The sequence below is a fragment of the Equus caballus genome, chromosome 3 (genome assembly GCF_041296265.1).
Source record: "Equus caballus isolate H_3958 breed thoroughbred chromosome 3, TB-T2T, whole genome shotgun sequence".
NCBI lineage: Eukaryota > Metazoa > Chordata > Mammalia > Perissodactyla > Equidae > Equus > Equus caballus.
Window position 1 is genome coordinate 42,581,212 of NC_091686.1, and position 18,633 is coordinate 42,599,844.

General features: G+C 40.4%; 1 protein-coding gene across 6 annotated transcripts in view; it reads left to right on the top strand.

Moving 5' to 3' along the window:
* Window positions 1–320: 320 nt before the first annotated feature.
* Window positions 321–18,633, top strand: part of SLC9B1 (solute carrier family 9 member B1) — a 76,452-nt gene continuing 58,139 nt past the window's right edge. Inside the window, exons 1-2 of one of the 6 annotated variants that reach the window (XM_023637614.2) lie at window positions 329–784; window positions 9,260–9,343. The gene's annotated coding sequence lies outside the window, so the exon portion shown is untranslated. Of the gene's footprint in view, window positions 795–9,259; window positions 9,344–18,633 lie in introns of all 6 variants that reach the window. The other 5 variants (XM_023637616.2, XM_070263337.1, XM_023637615.2 and 2 more) reach the window with 5 other exon arrangements.

Sequence of the window (18,633 nt, forward strand, 5' to 3'; positions counted from 1 at the left end):
CTAACGGGCTCTGTGACGTCAACTCTGTCCCTGGACTTCTATAACCCAGTAGGTCAATAGTCAGAAAAGACTTGAAAACACATCAGGCGGTCCCAGGTGATCCTGGAACCCACGCCTCCGCAGGCCGAGGCGGCCGCCAAGCCACTGGAAGGCTCCGCCGCCGCCAGCCCAGCCCCGCCCCGCCCCCACCGGCCTGCACCCTCAGGCCCCGCCCCCGACCCCCGACCCCCGACCCCTGCCCCGCCGGCCGGCCCACCCGCTCAGGCCCCGCCCCCGACCCCCGACCCCCGACCCCCGACCCCTGCCCCGCCGGCCGGCCCGCCCGCTCAGGCCCCGCCCCCGGCCCCGCCCCGCCGGCCCGCCCGCTCCGCCCCGCCCCGCCGCCCCCGCCGCGCCCGCGGCCTTCAGCCTGGCCCCGTGACCCTCGCAGAGGTCCGCTCCTGGCGGCTTCTGCCAGAGCGGCGCGCGGTCTCCGCGGCGGTTGCTGGGTGCCAGGGCCGCTCCTGGGGCGGCGGGGGATGCTAAAGGAATTGTAGGTAGGGTCCATTTTTCTCGACAGTGCCCCTTTCCAGGCCCCGGGGCACCAGCGCCTCGTCCCCCGCGCTGGGTCCCTTCCGGCGGCCGCGGGAACGCCGCTCCCCCTCCATTCGAGGGAGCGCCCGTCTTCTCCGCCCGACGCGGGGCACAGCCGCGGACCCCTCCTCTCCCCCGACTCGGTCCTTCACGCCCTCGCGTCCCTCGCATCGCTGCTCCTGTTCGCTGCCTCCTCTCTCTCGTTTTACAGGTACTCACAAGTAAGAAAAAAGCGGGTCTGTCAGTCCAGACCGCACAATCCATTTTATTCAGCGCAGCCTGTTGTACAAATAGTGAATACCGGCACAGGAGCCTTCACGCGCGCCTGTGACTGGAGACGTGGCCCAGGATTGGCTGCTGATGCAGGGAGAGCGCTCCTCCGTGCTCCCTCACCCTGCCCCGCGCCCGGTGTTGGCTTTCTCACAGTGGACCGCGCTGTAGCTCAGTGCGTTTAGAGGATGGGACAGCTGTTGCACATGCACCGTGTGTCAGGCGCATCATTTAGGAGGCCGCCCAAGAGCTCTGCAGGCCCACGCCAGGCCCCTGACGCCCTCCAAGTGTGCCCTGTAGTCTGTGACAGATCAGACGCAGTGATGGAGAGGGCGATTGGCCCGGTGGCACTGAGGGAGGCCACACCCTACTCCCTGGTTTTTCGCAGGGAGGTAAATAGAACTGTTATTTGTGCAACACAAATGCAGAAAATTAACAGATTACTATCACATCTAAAAAACTAATGCGCCAAACGTCTTAGTCGTTTGGCACATTATGAAAACCTATGAAAAGCTATTCATATTTGTTACTTTCTATGAGTACCAGAATTTATACTGCTGTTTCTGTCAGTTGATTCTCTCTTGCCATAAGCTCCTGCCCATTACCAGACAAAAAGAAAGAGGCAGGTGCAGGGATAGTAATATATAAGGTAACATTTTGATAGCAGTCCTCTTTTTGTGCATAATTTTCATACTCATCCTTTTTATACACTCTGTGAGATAGAGTTAGTTAACAAAACTCCATTTTACTGAAGAGGGAACTACATACTGACATTGAACAGGACCTGGAACAGTAAAATATGCATTCAGTATATATTTGTTGAAGAGATAAATGGATAAGATTCTCAAGGAGCCATGCCTTATTCACCTTTGTAATCCCGAAACCCAGAGCTAAGTCTAGCAATAGTAGCCCCACAAATGTGAGTTAGAGAACTTGAGTGACTTGCTCACATCTTTTTAAGGAATCTACTGCCTTGCCAAGCGTTGTGAATACAATGGTAAGGAAGACTGGTAAGGTTCCTGTTCTCATGGAGCTTAAATTCTGGTGAACAAAGATAGAAAATAAACAGGTAATATATGAACAAGGAAGTGTTGATAATGGTGAGTGCAGTGAAGAAGTAAAACCGTGTGAAGTGAGAAAGACTAGGGGAGGGGTTACTTTAGATTGATTGGTTAGGGAAGGCCTCTCTGAGGAGCTGACATTTGTGCTGGCCTCAGTGATATAAAAAAGCCAGCCACAGAAATATTTGGGGCCAGAGGATTTCAGGTAAAGGGAACTTCAATTGCAAAAGCCCTAAGGTATGAAAGAGCTTGACTCTTTCAAGGAACATCATAAAGACCGCTGTAGCTGGAATGTAGAGACAGCGGTACAGGATAAGCATGAAGAGATAGGGAGGGGCGAAATCAGGTAGTGCCCTGAATCAGCCATGGCAATCTACCCATGGTATACATTTGGAATGTATGTAAAGTGTGATGAGAAACTAGTACAGAGTGTTTCAGAAGGGAGTAATCTGATTACATTATGAAAAGGTTTGTTCCACCTGTCATGTGGTGAATGGGTCATAGGGATGGGGAGCAGATTAGTAGCAGAAGACACTTGCAGTAATCCAGGAAGGAAGGTAGGATAGTAGCTTGGGCTAAAGCGGTAGGAAGTAGATGGCTGTGAGATACATTTGGAGGCAGAGCCTACAGACTTGGTGATGTTTTAAATATAGAGGTGAGAAAAAAAGGGGAGCTCCTGATTTTCATCTTGAGCTTGAGTGGATGGTTGTGCCCTTTACCAAATGGAAAAGACTAGGGAAGAAAAAGTGTGTGTGTCGGGGGGGGGGGGGGTGGTATTCTTGTTTTGCTCACCTTAAGTTTGATGTGCTTATTAGAAATCTAAAGTAATTTGGGAGTCGAGTTCTGTGTAAGGGACGAAAGATAAAAGTTGAGAGTCATCAGCATGTAGGAAAAACTACCTAGAGAAAGTGTGTTTGTAGAGAGTATTCCAATGATCAGAGGTAACGCCGAGGAAAAGAAGCAACCAAAGCAGATGGAGAAGGAGTATCTGGTGAAGAAAACCTGAAGAGCATGATGACTTAAAAGCCAAGACAACAAAGCATGGCCAATGGTATTGAAACATGCTCAAGAGTCACGTAAATAAAGAGATCTGACCATTGGATTTTGGCAACATATGGTGATGTGCTCTGACAAGCACAATGAAGACGAAACGTGACGTGAAGAAATGGACATAGCACAGACTTCTCAAGATACTTTACTATGAAGAGTTGAAAAACGGAGGTAACAGAGGAATATGTGGGGTCAAATTAGGGTCTTAAAGATGGGGATAAAAAGGCTGATGGGAACGATCCAGTAGAGAGGGGGAAAAATTATAGTATAACAGAGAATGTGTATATTAGAGGAGTAAAGTCTTTGAGGAAACAAGAAGGAATAGGATCCAAGGAACTTGTATGAAGTATTGGCTTAGAAATATGAACATAAAATTTACAGTAATAGGAAGAAAGGTAATGAGTATAAGTAGAGATGCAGGTGGATGGGTAGATTCAGTGATTAGAAGGTGAGAGAGTTTCTGCCTGATATTGATTCACTTTTTCTCAATGAATTATGAGCATGATCAGTAAGAGGAGAGTAGGGATGTTTGGTAGGCAGTTTAAGGGGCAAAGGGAAAGTAGAAAATAATCATTGGGAGGACAGAAGGCAATCATACTTGTCTTAGTCTGGGACGCTGTTATAAAAATACCATAGGCTTATAAAACAACAGAAATTTAAGAATTTTTTTTCTCTAAGTATACTGTTTTGGTGAGGAAGATTGGCCCTGAACTAACATCTGTTGCCAGTCTTCCTCCTTTTATCTTTTTTCCTCCCCACAGCCCCAGGACATAGTTGTATATGCTAGTCGTAAGTCATTCTAGTTCTTCTATGTGGGATGCGGCCACAGCACGGCCTGATCATAGGTCCACACCCCGGATCCAAACTGGCAAACCCCAGGCCACTAAAGTGGAGCACACGAACCGAACCACTCAACCCTGGGGCTGGCCCCTAAACAACAGAAGTTTATTTCTCACAGTTCTAAAGGCTAGGAAGTCCAAGATCAAGGTGCCAGCCTATTTGCTGTCTGCTGAGGGCCCAATTCCTGGTCCATGGATGGCCAAAAGGGGCAAGGGAGCTCTCAGGGTCTCTTTTAATAAGAGCCTTAATCCCATTTGTGAGGGCTCTGCCCTCATCACATAATCACCTCCCAAAGGCCCCACGTCCTAACACCATCACTTTGGGGGTTAGGATTTCAGCCTAAGGATTTTGAGAAGACACAAACATTCAGTATATAGTAATACTATAGGAGCATGGTAGCATCGCTGGGCTCGATGGAGTGGCCATTTGATATTTGTGGCCTTCTGAGTGTGTGGCTGAGATAGGGTGGAAAAAAAGATGATAGGAGCCAAGGAGATCAGGAGCTGAAAGACCAGAGTGTGGGGTGGGTAGACTGCCTGGGGATTAGTGGTTAGGTTCATAGCTAAACTAGTTCTTGAACCCAATCTCCTGACTTTGCAGCTCAGTGGGTTACCATTTTACTGAGAAGTGATTCAGATCATTACTCTTTTGTGCCACTTACCCTTCTAGTTAATATTAAAAAAAAAAGTAATTGTGGCCTGATGTTTTTTTGGTCCATATATCCAAATTCTAGACTTCATAGGCTGGTGCTTCTGTCTCTCTTGTCCCTTTAATATTTACTTGTTAAATTTTTTGGCTTGGTTTTCCTGGTGTTGTGGGGTGTTTTTTTTTTTTTAACCATTTCCATCATTATGTGTTTATTAAAGTACAGAAGCCTACCTCTTAAATGATAAAGGGAAGGTGAAGGATGAGATTTGGAAATCTCGTTGCCTGTAGAGCTGGGATGACCAGTGACAGGGAGACCTGATCTGTGTTCACTCTAATAACAATCGTAATAATGGCATTTGGATAGCCCTTTACATTTTGTGCTATGCTTTTATTTTCTCATATCTCATTTGACTTTGTAACTACCTTTTTCAGATGAGGAAACTGAGGCTCAGAGGGGTTAAGGCTCTTGGCCATGGACACACGCCTAGTAAGCGGCAGCATTATTACACTGTTCTGATACTGAGGCTCACGTTTTTCACTGCAGAAGTTTGCCTAAGTGTTTACACTCCATTATATCCAAAGTGATATCAAAGAAAAACTCTGCTAGGTAGAAAGTAATGGCTGGGTGCAGTCCTCTTACAATGCAAAAATTGTTTGTATATGTTTAAAATCCAACAGTTAATGAGATTAGATATTTATCTACCATCCACTGTGTTAGGTAATTCAAAGAACTCGGAAATGATTATGAAATTTAATCTGGTAGGGAAATAGATGGAAATGCAAGTCATTAAGAGACATTTCTTGGACCGTCTCCCACATACGGTATGTGCTTACACAATACCCTGAACTGACTAAATTCTATATGCAGAGGAGAATGCAGTACCAGTGACATAGCGGACTCTCAGTGAATATTTGTCAAATAAAAGAATGATAATAGTTAAACAAGCAATTACAGTAGTAAAGTGGATGCTGTGAGGAGGGGTAGATGCTATGATAAGGATGCATCCTGGGGGCCGGCCAGGTGGCATAATGCTTAAGTTTGCACACTCCCCTTCGGTGGCCTGGGGTTCACAAGTTCGGATCCCAGGCATGGACCTATACACTGCTCATCAAACCATGGTGTGGCAGCATCCCAGATACAAAATACAGGAAGACTGGCACAGATGTTAGCTCAGTGGCAATCTTCCTCAAGCAAAAAGAGGAAGATTGGCAACAGATATTGGCTCAGGGCCAATATTCCTCACCAAAAAAAAAAAGAATGCAAAGTGAAGAGAGCTTCCACAAGAAGGACTTCTTACACTGACATAGAGTTTGCTGAGCAAAAAGCAGGGGTGTGGGGTTAGAAGGCAGCATACAGAATGTAAAGTCTCAGAGATGTGATGCATGGCAAGTTTGAAGAACTGAAATTTCATATGCCTGAAGTTTAGAATGTCAAGTGAAGAATGAGGAGATAGGCAGGGACAAGGTTAGCCCTTATTACAGAGGGCTCTGTAAGCTATGTTTAAGGAATTTGGACATTTTTCTTCTATGGGAAGCCATTGATGAATATTAAGCAGGAAGTTCCCATAATTGCCCTACATTTTAGAAGATTACTCTGGATTGTGGAAATTACACTGGGGAGGACCAAGACTGGAGGCCCTTATGGTGTTTTGGGGGAAAGGTGCTTATGGCCTGGACTGAAATAATGGCAATTTATATGGAGAGAGATGGACAAAGTTTTTAAATATTTAGGAGCCTGATTTAACATGATCGAGTAACTCAGTGGATGTCAGCAAGGAGGGGTAGTGCATAGAAGGAATGACTCCTCAGTTTCTAGTTTGAGCAACTAGGTAGATGGTGGCTTCGATCTCTAAGACAGGAAATTCTCTGAAGAAGGAATAGTTTTGGTGGGGAAAGGTCTTGAATTCAGTTGTGCATATGTTGAGCTTAAGATACTTGTAAAGACAATCAGGTAGAGATATCCAATGAATAGTTAAATATGCTAGTCAAAAATCTCAAGAGAGCTTCTCTAGGCCAGGCTCATTAGCATACTGGTCACCATTAGAGCCACAGGAGTGAAATACATTGCTTAAGAAATGTATAGAGAGCAAGAAGAGAAGAGGGCATAGGGCAGAATGCCGAGGAAGTCTAACATTTCAGTATGCATTGAGGAATGGATAGAGGAAAAGAAGCCTGTAAAGAAGACCAAGAAGGGACAAGCAGAGGGAGAAGGAAGATAGAGCAAGTGACAAAATGATGTAAGAATTCCAAAGGGGAAGACGACTTCCAGTTTTGTGGTACACCTGCAGGAAGCTTTCCTTGGAGTGACCCTCAAGTGATAGACAGATATCATTTACAAAGAAGAGATGCGGTGGGAAGGTATTCCGAGCAAATAAAAGAAAACAAATAATGCGTGGGAGAACACGTAACAGTTTAATTGACTGAAACGTAGGGTCCAGAGAACTCAAGAGAAAGCTGACAAGATAGTTTGTGCCATGTTGTGGAAAACAGATTCTGGGTAAGTTGTTGGCAACTGTTCTATAGGTGAGAAAAACCAATGTGTTTGGTGCTAAGGGAAAGAGAATAATATAAAGCATACTCTGAACCATGGAATGCCATTTTATTGTGGAAACAAGATCTAGGCACTTGAAAAGAATAAAAATTCAAGATAATATCTGATTATTGAGAACAAACACCAAATACTATAGGAATTTTAACAGTAGCAAAGTCTATTTGAATTGGAATAGTAGTTTTGCCCAGAGTTGTATTTTTCTGATTGAACAATAATGCCAGCTAGTCATTATTTTAAAAAAGAAAAAATAGATCTAGTTTGAATGCTCTTTATAAAGAATATTCTGTTTGTGGGTATGACTCTCAAATTCATTTGTTAAAAGATTTATACTGTAGTTGTTTTTAGTTGATGACCTTTGATGTAAACTTAGACTTGTCTGAAAGACAGCAACAGTTCCAAAGACTTTAAAGGAATACAGCCTCACAAACACAGAATTGATGCATGTGTTTACCGAACATTCATTTAATAAATATATGTTAAATGACTATTATGTGTCAGCGATGTATAGTGGCTGAGGACATGAACTACACATTGAAACACACCTGAACTCCAAACCCAGTTCTACCACTCTCAATGGGAGTAAAAAAGTTGCAGTCTCACTTAGAATAGTTTTTTTTTTTTTTTCCCAAGGAAGATTAGCCCTCAGCTAACTGCTGCTAATCCTCCTCTTTTTGCAGAGGAAGGCTGGCCCTGAGCTAACATCCATTCCCATCTTCCTCTATTTTATGTGTGGGACACCTACCACAGCACGGCTTGTCAAGCGGTGCCATGTCCACACCCGGGATCCGAACCAGTGAACCCCGGGCCGCCGAAGCAGAACGTGCGCACTTAACCACTGCACCACCGGGCTGGCCCCAAGAATGGTTTCTACTTAGTGCTGTACGCATTATGATTTTTTGAAGGAAATTTCAGTTATTATGTATCCAATTAGTAGTGCTACTGCCAAATTTAATTGGTATTTCTTAAATCTATAGGAGGGAGAGATGAGGAATGATTTTAAAGTGTTTAGCTAAGCCTCAAAGAGAATCCACTTTTAGAGAGCTAAAAATTGGCCATAAATTTTTGCTGAATGATATGTGGCATAGTCACTAGATGTCACTATTGCACAACATTGCTCCAAAAAGATAAGCCCAAAGTACAGTATATAGTACAACACACCAGGGAAAGAAAGAAGTTGTTTTTATTAAGTGATATACATGTATACATACATGACGTTTACATAAGATGTGACGTTCCCAAACAGCATATATTGGAATGCTCTTACCCTGTTTCTTTACTGTAAGAGAATAGAAGCATGGACTTAAAACTGATAAAGCCCTTAGGTCACCTACCATCCTCCCTCCCTATCGCTTTTTATAGCTGTGAAACTGAGGTACAAGGAGGTGAACTGGCAAGAAACTCAATCAATACTATGTAGCAAGTTAAAAGCAGAGAGCTTAATTGCCCAACTCTTTTGACAATACCACAGTATCCATTATTAATATGTACAAAGAGCCTTTCTAATAAAACCAGGTGAAAACAGGACCTCTAAATCTATCAAAATTTTACACTACTTTACAAGCAAAACTTAGCAATATGATAACAGTACATATTTCTAATAAAAATGACCAATTGAGGACCATAGCTTTTGCTATGGTCTGTACAATCATCTTACTTTACCCCCATAATAACACGATATGTAGTATGTATTTATACTCTACCTCATTCCAAAAAGGATTTTAAGAAGCTTATTGAGGGGCCGGCCCTGTGGCCGAATGGTTAAGTTCACGCGCTCCACTTCGGCGGCCCAGGGTTTTGCCAGTTCAGATTCTGGGCGCAGACATGGCACCGCTCATCAGGCCACGCTGAGGCGGCATCCCACATGCCACAACTAGAAGGACCGACAACTAAAATATACAACTACATAGTTGGGGGACTTGGGGGGCAGGGAGCAGAAAAAAAAAGAAGCTTATTGAAATAAATATAGCGTAAAATAAAATTCAAAAACTGAGGTGATCATAAATGTAAGGTACTGGAATATAAATCACTCTGAAGTCTCCTTTTTGTTAGCATACAAGTAGACTGCCATGATATCCAGTAAACTCACACTTGGTTGGCTGTCCTCAAATTTAATTCTGCTTTCTCTAGCTGTGAGTACAAAATAAGAAACATAGGTAGTACTGTGCCCACTAAAAGATGATGATGGATGATAATGTACCCGAGATCATGCAACTAGTATATTTCTGATTTCAAAACCCTCATTCTTTCCATTATGACAACTATCTAGACATATAGTGAGACGTCTCCTAACAGGATACTGTCACTGGAACCCTTAGACATCTGGATTACCAGTTACTTCTGAGTTATACAGGTAGGCTTTTGCTTATATCAAATTTCTCTCAAATAATTGCATAGAGCTATTGATAAGATGTTTTTCTATCAATTTTTTTCTATCAAAAATTGACCCCTAAAAAAACCCAGTTATTAAGAGACAGGTAAAATTCATGAGTTTATCTACCTTTTAAATTACAAAATTTATACTATATTAAGGAAATAGGCATTTTAAAAATTGGTCAGAGAAGAAAGTGGACAGGCACAGTATTAAAGAAGAGAGAAAGGGGCAATGGGGAGAGAGCTAAGGCCGATATATCCTGTCCATCCTGCTTCTGACCCCACATCACTCAAGTGTCTGGCTTTTCTTCTTCAACTTCCTCCATTAAAGTGGTACCAAAATTCTACCCTAGCCAGGGTCCTAGTTCTTCAAAACTTCCACTCCTAAGTTTTTGTTCTATAAGAGTAGAACCTTTTCCTAAGTTGTCCTGTTGATTCCTTATCTGTCTTTACAGCATAATCATTAAAGATCTTAGTCTTTCCATAATTTGCTTCCTTTTTCTTGATGTATTTGAAAAGCCTATTCTTGGTGTTAGAATCTCTTACTCTTCTGCCAAATATGCCTTTCTTGTTAACTATGCAGAGTGTTTTTTATTTTTGTTGTCATTTCAAGCATCTGGCACTTTTTTATTCTCGGTTCACTCAATGTTTATTCCACATATATGTATTAAGTGCCTACCATCTGCTAAGTACTATCTAGATAAAGGGTAAAACCAGATATGGTCCCTCCTCTCATGGAGCACACAGCCTTCCAGTGTTGGAATAGGCCCACTATGACCTCTTTTCCACTGCTTGCAACCAAAAACTCTGGATAAAATGCAAAGGGAACTACCTGAAGACTCTGAAAAGTAAACAGCAGCAGGTGGATTGTGAAGAAAAGTCAAAACCACAGGGGTGAATTTTTCTTGCTCTTGCATCTTTGACCTGAAGGCAGACCCCAGTCATGCAACTGTGCAAGGACAGCAGAGGAGGCCAAAACTATAATAGAAAACCTGTTTTTATGGCCTGAAGGTCTGGGAAAATAGACCCTACAGTCTAAAGAGAGTGTGAGGAATCCTTATTGTTGTTTTTTTTCTCTGTAGCAGCTTTTCCCCAAGGGAAGCCACATTTATGGCATTATGGGCAGCTAAATGCAGAGAAAAACCTCATTTTCTGATTAGCGAAAGCAGGAAAAATGACCTTGAGAAATAGAGTATGTGTCAGAGGTTGGGGAGGCATGGATTCAAGACAAGAGAAAGCTAGGGAATGGAGCTCCTTAATTCTATGTATGAATCCAACCAAGTATCTTTAGGTCACCTCCAGCTGTGCGTGCATCAGACAGGCCAAAATCAGCATAGCAATGGCTTTACGAACTGAAGTAAATGTAGAAAAGAACCATTGCCCCAGTCACAGACTAACCCCTGAGTGACTCATGCATGGGGCAGACCAAAGGCAACATAGCAAAGGCTTTTGAAACAACTGAGGTTAGGACCATTGCCTACAGAAAATAAGAGAGAGTTTATGGTCTGCATCTAACCAAGTTGATTGCCTGCTAAAACAAACAAAAAATGTTTAAATATTCCTCAGAGGATTTTAATAGGATCCAGAGTCTACACAACAAAATGTCCAAGATTACTCAGAAGTACTTGACATATGAAGAATCAGGAAATTATTGTCTTACGGGGAAAGAAAATCAACAGATGCCAAGCCAAAGTGACACAGATGTTGGAATTATCAGACAAAGATGTTAAAGCAGCCATTATAACTACATTTCACGTGCTAAAGATAGGCATAGTTGTAATGAGTGGGAAGATACTCATTCACAACAGAAAAATAGAAACAGTGAAAAAGAAGCAAGTCAGAGTGACGTCAGCATCATGGCAGAGTGAAATGTTCCCTTAGTCTCTCCCTTCTAAGTTACAACCAACGAACATTCATTAACCAACAGAAGATTCCATATAAAGTCCAAGAGGACCCCTGAGAGATATATACAGCCATACATCTGTAGATGGGGGTACTGGATCCCTGGGAAGCAGTGGAAGGAGGTGAGCAGATCCCCTTTCCCTCCCCAGTGGCAGTGATCTAGGTTGTGGGTCCTCACACAGCAGCCAGTGCATAACTGTAAGAGGAGTGGGGGAGCAGGCAGGCCTGCATGCAAACACTCTTGCTTTTAGAGTTGCAGCCCAGCCTTTGGGAATGCTCCACAACAAGTGGTTTGGCTCAGCCACTAAGCACAGCAGCCCAGGCAAAACGCCCGTGAGTGCAGAGTGGGTCCACATGTGTAAAAGAAAGAGCCCTTCTCCTCCCCTCCCCCTAGTGCAACAGCTCAGCTGGACTCCGGCCCAGGCAGTGGTTCCACACCACAGTGCCTGCACGTGCATGTGTGACCCACTAAGTGGCTGCAACCAGCAGGCAAACACAGAAGAATCCTATCGGCACAACGTCCAGCAGACTTGGCAGGTTTATAAAACACAGCTTCTGCCCCCCCGGGGTGGCGAGTGGAATCCAGCAAAGGATCACATCATCAAATACCATGAAGAACTACAGTAACACTCCAGAGCAGAAGGAAAATGACAAGTCTCCAGAAACCAATCTTGAACTCACAGAAATTTACAATCTAAATGACAGGGAATTCAAAATAGTTGTCATAAAGAAGCTCAACAAGTTATAAGAAAACTCAGAAAGATCAATGAACTCAGAAATAAAATTAATGAGCAGAAAGAATTCTTCACCAAAGAGATTGAAACTCTAAGGAAAAAATCAAACAAATTCTGGAGAGGAAGAACTCAATGAGATGAAAAAACAATCTACAAACATTAAAATACAGATCTGACATTATGGAGGAAAGAATTAGTAATTTAAAGGACAGAAATATAGAAATGGTTTGGGTGAAGGAGAAGAGAGAACTAAGATTTAAAAAAATGAAGAAACTCTTTGAGAAATATCCAACTCAATTCGGAAATGCAACATAAGGATTATAGGTATTCCAGTGGGAGAAGAGAGGGAGAAAGGAGCAGAAAGCTTGTTCAAAGAAATAATAGCTGAGAATTCCCCAAACCTGGGGAAAGAACTGGACTTATGAGTATATGAAGTCAATAGAACTCCCAATTACATCAATGCAAAACGACCTTCTCCAAGGCATATAATAGTAAAACTGGCAAAAGTCAATGACAAAAAATATTAAGAGCAGCAAGAGAGAAGAAAATAACATACAAAGGAACCCCCACCAGGTTTTCAGTGGATTTATTAGCAGAAGCCTTACAGTCTAAGAGAGATTGGAATGATATATTAAAAATACTGAAAGACCAAAACTTTCAGCCAAGAATACTCTATCCAGTGAAATTATCCTTCAGATATGATGGAGAAATAAAAGCTTTCCCAGGTAAATGAAAGCTGAGGGAGTTCATTGCCACTAGACATCCCTTACAAGAAATGGTCAAGGATGCCCTCATACCTGAAACAAAAAGGCAAAGGTTTACAAAGCCTCGAGCAAGGAGATAAATAGAGAAAATCAGAAAATTGCAGCTATCAAAACAGGTTAGCAAAGTCTTAATTATAACATAAGAAATAAATAGAAGGAAAGCACCAAAAATAACTATAAACACTTCACTTTAATCACAAACCCACAACACAAAACAGAATAATTTATGAGAACAATAACTTAGAAGGGGAAGTGGAACGGGTTGGAACCTACTTAGGCTAATGGAGATAAGAGGCTATCAGAAAATGGACTATCTTATCTACAAGGTCTTTTATACAAACTTCATGGTAACCACTAAACAAAAACTCAGAGCAGAGACACAAATCATAAATAAAGAGAAAACTAAGAAAACCATCACAGAAAACCACCAAACTGAAATGGCAGTCAGAAACACTAGGGAAGAGAAACAAGGGAAATATAGAACAACCAGAAAACAGAGATAAAATGGCAATATTAAGCCCTCATATATCAATAATCATTCTAAATGTAAATGGATTGAATTCTCCAATCAAAAGACACAGAGTGGATGGATGGATTAAAGAACAAGACTCAACAATATGCTGCCTCCAGGAAACACATCTCAGCTCTAAAGACAAACACAGGCTCAGAGTGGAGGGATAGAAGATGATACTCCAAGCAAATGGCTATCAAAAGAAAGCAGGTGTTGCCATACTTAGACAAAGTAGACTTGAAGATAAAAAAGACAATGAGAGAGAAAGAGGGGCAGTATATAATGATAAACAGGACATTCCACCAAGAGAACATAACACTTATGAATATATATGCATCTAACACAGGAGCACCAAAGTATATAAAGCAACTATTAACAGACCTAAAGGGAGAAATTAACAGCAACACAATAAAAGTAGGGGACCTCAACACCCAATTTACATCAACGTATAGATCATCCAGACAGAAATTCAACAAAGAAATAGTAAACTTAAGTGAAACACTAGACCAGACGGACTTGGCAGAAATGTATTGAACAGTCCATCCAAAAACAGAATACACATTCTTCTCAAGTGCACATGGAACATTTTCAAAGATAGACCACATATTGGGAAACAAGGCAAGCCTCAATTAATTTAAGAAGATTGAAATCATATCAAGCATCTTTTCCAGCTACAATGCTATGAAACCAGAAATCAACTACAAGAAAATAGCTGGGAAAGTCACAAATACATGGAGACTAAATAACATGCTACTGTACAACAATTTGATCAATGAAGAAATCAAAAAATACCTGGAGACAAATGAAAGAGAAAATACATTGTACCAACCCTTATAGGTTGTGGCGAAAGCAGTTCTAAGAGGGAAATTCATAGCAAAACAAGCTCAACTCAACAAATCAGAGAAATCTCAAATAAGTAATCTTAAACTATACCTAACAGAACTAGAAAGAGAAAAACAAAGCCCAAAGGCAGGAAAAGGAGAGAAATAATAAAAATTAGAGCAGCAATCAATGAAATAGAGACCAAAAAGCAGTATAAAGGATCAATGAAGTTAAGAGCTGATTCTTTGAGAAGATAAACAAAATTGACAAACCCTCAGCCAGACTAAGAAAAAAAAGAGAGAAGGCTAAAACCAATAAAATTAGAAACGAAAGAGGAGAAATTATAACAGATACCACAGAAATGCAAAGGATTATAAGAGAATACTATGAAAAACTATATGCCAACAAATTGGACAATCTGGAAGAAATGGATAAATTGTTAGACTCAAACAAGATCCCAAAACTGAATCAAGAAGAAATAGAGAATCTGAATAGACCAAACACAAGGAAAGAGTTTGAAACAATAATCAAAAACCTCCCCCAAAAAACAGAAGTCCAGGACCAGATGGCTTCTCTAGAGAATTCTACCAAACATTCAGAGAAGATTTAGTACCTATCCTTCTCAAACTATTCCAAAGAATTGAAGAAGATGGAATGCTTCCTAACTCATTCTATGAGGCCAACATCACCCTGATCCCAAAGCCAGACAAGGACAACACACAGAAGGAAAATGACAGGCAAATATCACTGAGGAACATAGATGCAGAAATCCTCAACAAAATATTGGCAAACCAAATACAGCAATACATTAAAAAGAATCATTCACAATGATCATGTGGGATTTATTCCAGGGACGCAGGGATGGTTCAACATCTGCAAATCAATCAGTGTGATGCACCACATTAACAAAATGAGAAATAAAAATCACGTGATCATCTCAATAAATGCACAGAAAGTATGTGACAAGATCCAACATCATTTATGATAAAAACTCTCAATAAAATTGGTATAGAAGGAAAGTACATAATAACATAATACAGGCCACCTATGACACACCCACAGCCAAGGTCATAGTCAAAGGATAAAAACTGAAAGCCATCCTTCTGAGAACAGGAACAAGACAAAGGTGCCCACTCTTGCCACTCCTATTCAACATAGTACTAGACGTTTTGGCCAGAGAAATTAGGCAAGAGAAAGAAATAACAAGTATCCAAATTGGGAAGGAAGAAGTGAAACTCTTGCTGTTCATGGATGACATGATCCTATGTATAGAAAACCTAAGGAATCTACCAGAAAGCTATTAGAGATAATCAACAATTACAGCAAAGTTGCAGGGTACAAAATCAACTTACAAAAATCACTTGCATTTCTATACACTAATAATGAAGTAGCAGAAAAAGAGCTCTAGAACACATCCCATTCACAATTGCATCAAAAAGAATAAAATGTGTAGGAATAAGTTTAATTAAGGAGATGAAAGATCCAGACACTTAAAACTACAAGACATTGTTAAAGAATTTGAAGATGATATAAAAAAATGGTAGGATATTCCATGCTCATGGATTGGAAGAATAAACATAGTTAAAATGTCCATATTACCTAAAGCAATCTCAAGATTCAATGCAATTCTAACCAGAATCCCAATGACATTCTTCACAGAAGTACAACAAAGAATCCAAAAATTTATATGGAACAACAAAAGACCCCCAACAGCCAAAGCAATCCTGGGAAGAAAGAACAAACCTGTAGCTATCACAATCCCTGACTTTAAAATATAGTACAAAGTTATAGCAATCAAAACAGCATGGTACTGGCACAAAAACAGATACATAGATCAATGGAATAGAATTGAAAGCCCAGGAATAAAACCACACATCTACAGACAGCTAATCTTCAACAAAGGAGCCAAGAACATACAATGGAGACAGGAAAATATCTTCAATAAATAGTGTTGGGAAAAAAGGGACAGCCACATGCAAAAGAATGAAAGTAGACCATTACCTTACACCATACAGAAAATCAACTCCAAATGGATTAAAGGCTTGACTGTAAGACCTGAAGCCATAAAACTCCTAGAAGAAAATATAAGCAGTATACTCTTTGACATCAGTCTTAGCAGTATCTTTTTGCATACTGTGTCTACTCAGGCATGGGAAACAAAAGAAAAAATAAACAAATGTGACTGCATCAGACTAAAAACCTTCTTCAAGGCAAAGGAAACCATGAACAAAACAAAAAGACAACCCACCAACTGGGAGAAAGTATTTAGAAATCATACATCTGACAAGGGGTTAATTTCCAAAATATTTAAAGAACTCATACAACTCAACAAGAAAAAAATGAACAATCCAATAAAAAAATGGGCAGAGGATATAAACAGACATTTCTGCAAGGAGGATATACAGATGGCCAACAAGCACATGAAAAGATATTCAACATCACTACTTATTAGGGAAATGCAAATCAAAACTACAATGAGATATATCACCTCACACCTGTCAGAATGGCTATAATTATCAAGACAAAAAAAAAATGTTGGAGCAGATGTGGAGAAAAGGGAACCCTCATACACTGCTTGTGGGAATGCAAACTGGTACAGCAACTATGGAAAAGAGCATGGAGATTTCTCAAAAAATTAAGAATAGAAATACCATATGATCCAGCTATCCCACTATTGGGTATTTATCCAAAGAACTTGAAACAACAAAGAGATTTATGCACCCCTATGTTCGTTGCAGCATTATTCACAATAGCCAAGACGTGGAAGGAACCCAAGTGCCCATCAATGGATGAATAGATAAAGATGTGGTGTATATATATACACACACACACACACATATATATATGCACACAGGAATACTACTCAGCCGTAACAAAAAAAGACAAAGTTGTCCCATTTGCAACGACATGGATGGATCTTGAGGGTATTATGTTAAGCAAAATAAGCCAGACATAGAAAGAAAAACACTGCATGATTTCACTCATAGGTGAAAGATAAACAAACACGTGGATAAAGACAACAGATTAGTGGTTACCAGAGGGGAAGGGGGTAGGGGGGTGGGCAAAAGGGGTGAAGGAGCATATGTATATGGTGATGGGTAAAAATGACACTACTTTTGGTGAGAACGATGCAATCTATATAGAAACTGATTAATGATAATGTACACCTGAAATTAGACAATGTTGTAAACCACTATGACCACAATAAAATATTTTTTTAATCTATAAATAACTTATACAACAGGGAAATGGTTAAGTATATTAGAAAACAATCTGAATGAATTTCATGTAACTACTAAAACAACTGTAATTAGAACATAGGAGATATAGTATTATAAAATTTGAGTCAAAAGAATGTTTACCATGAAAAAAAGAATCACTGTTGAAATTCAACACATCATGATAGTTTTGATGTTTCCAGAAAAATAGAACTCCTTGACACTCTGTAACTGGTTTGGTAAAAGTCTCTGCCTGTGAGGAAACGCCTTCCAGCCCCATTTACCATTAGCTCCCACATTCTTGGGATATCATTCATTGAGGTTAACATTAGAATATTTTCATTGTAGTTATGCCAAGACAGACTAAACACTTAGCTGGGTAAATTCTATGACTTTTAGTTCCAGGATCTTTATGGTGTTTCCCAACTATATGTCAAAGCCCTCATTTCTTTTTCTTTTTTTCTTTTCTTTCTTTCTTTTTTTTTTTTTTTTTGCCAAGATGTTTTTCAGTAATCACAGCGTGCAAAATATGCTTGGTCATCCCAGTGAGTTTCCATAAGTAAATGCTCAGAAATAACTGCTACACTGTAGATATTCAGAAGAGTATTTTGTATAAACCAAAACTTAGTAATAAGGTTAAGTGCTAAGAATAATCTCTTAAATAAACGCATCTGTTTGGGTCTATAAAAGCTCTATAAAGCTCAAGATTTTTGGTTTGTTTCATTTTCATATAACTAGTTCCTTTCCCAGAGAGGTGAAGAAACAGGCAATAAGAAATTTATTGCAGAGCTCTATTTCAGCATGATCCTAATTATCCCTTAAAACCTGCTGCTACTTTGTATACTTCCATGTGTTCTTCTTTGTGGTTTCTGAGTGATGATATATCAAGCCATATACATAAAGAAACCCCATAATCCTTACTGGGGAAATTTAGAATTATTTATCAGGGCTTTTATAATAGCTATACAAAAATTACTTATGAGTAAATTATGTTTGAATGATGTTAACCTCTGAAATGTGTAGTTTCTCATGTAAGAATAAAAGAGCCTTTGTGTTTAAACTTAAGTATAAAAAAAGAAGGGAGTAAAAAATTTTGAACTAAAAAAATACAGTAATTAAAAAATTCATTGGATAGACTCAAAAGCAGAATGGCAATGAATGAGGAAAGAATCCATGAACTTGACGATAGATAAATAGAAATTGTCGAATCTGAAGAAGAGAGTGAAAAGAGATTGAAAAATGAAATAGCTCCTCAAGGACACTATTATGGAGTCTACAGCCTAATGAGGCAAATGCATTAATCAATCACTCTAATAAAG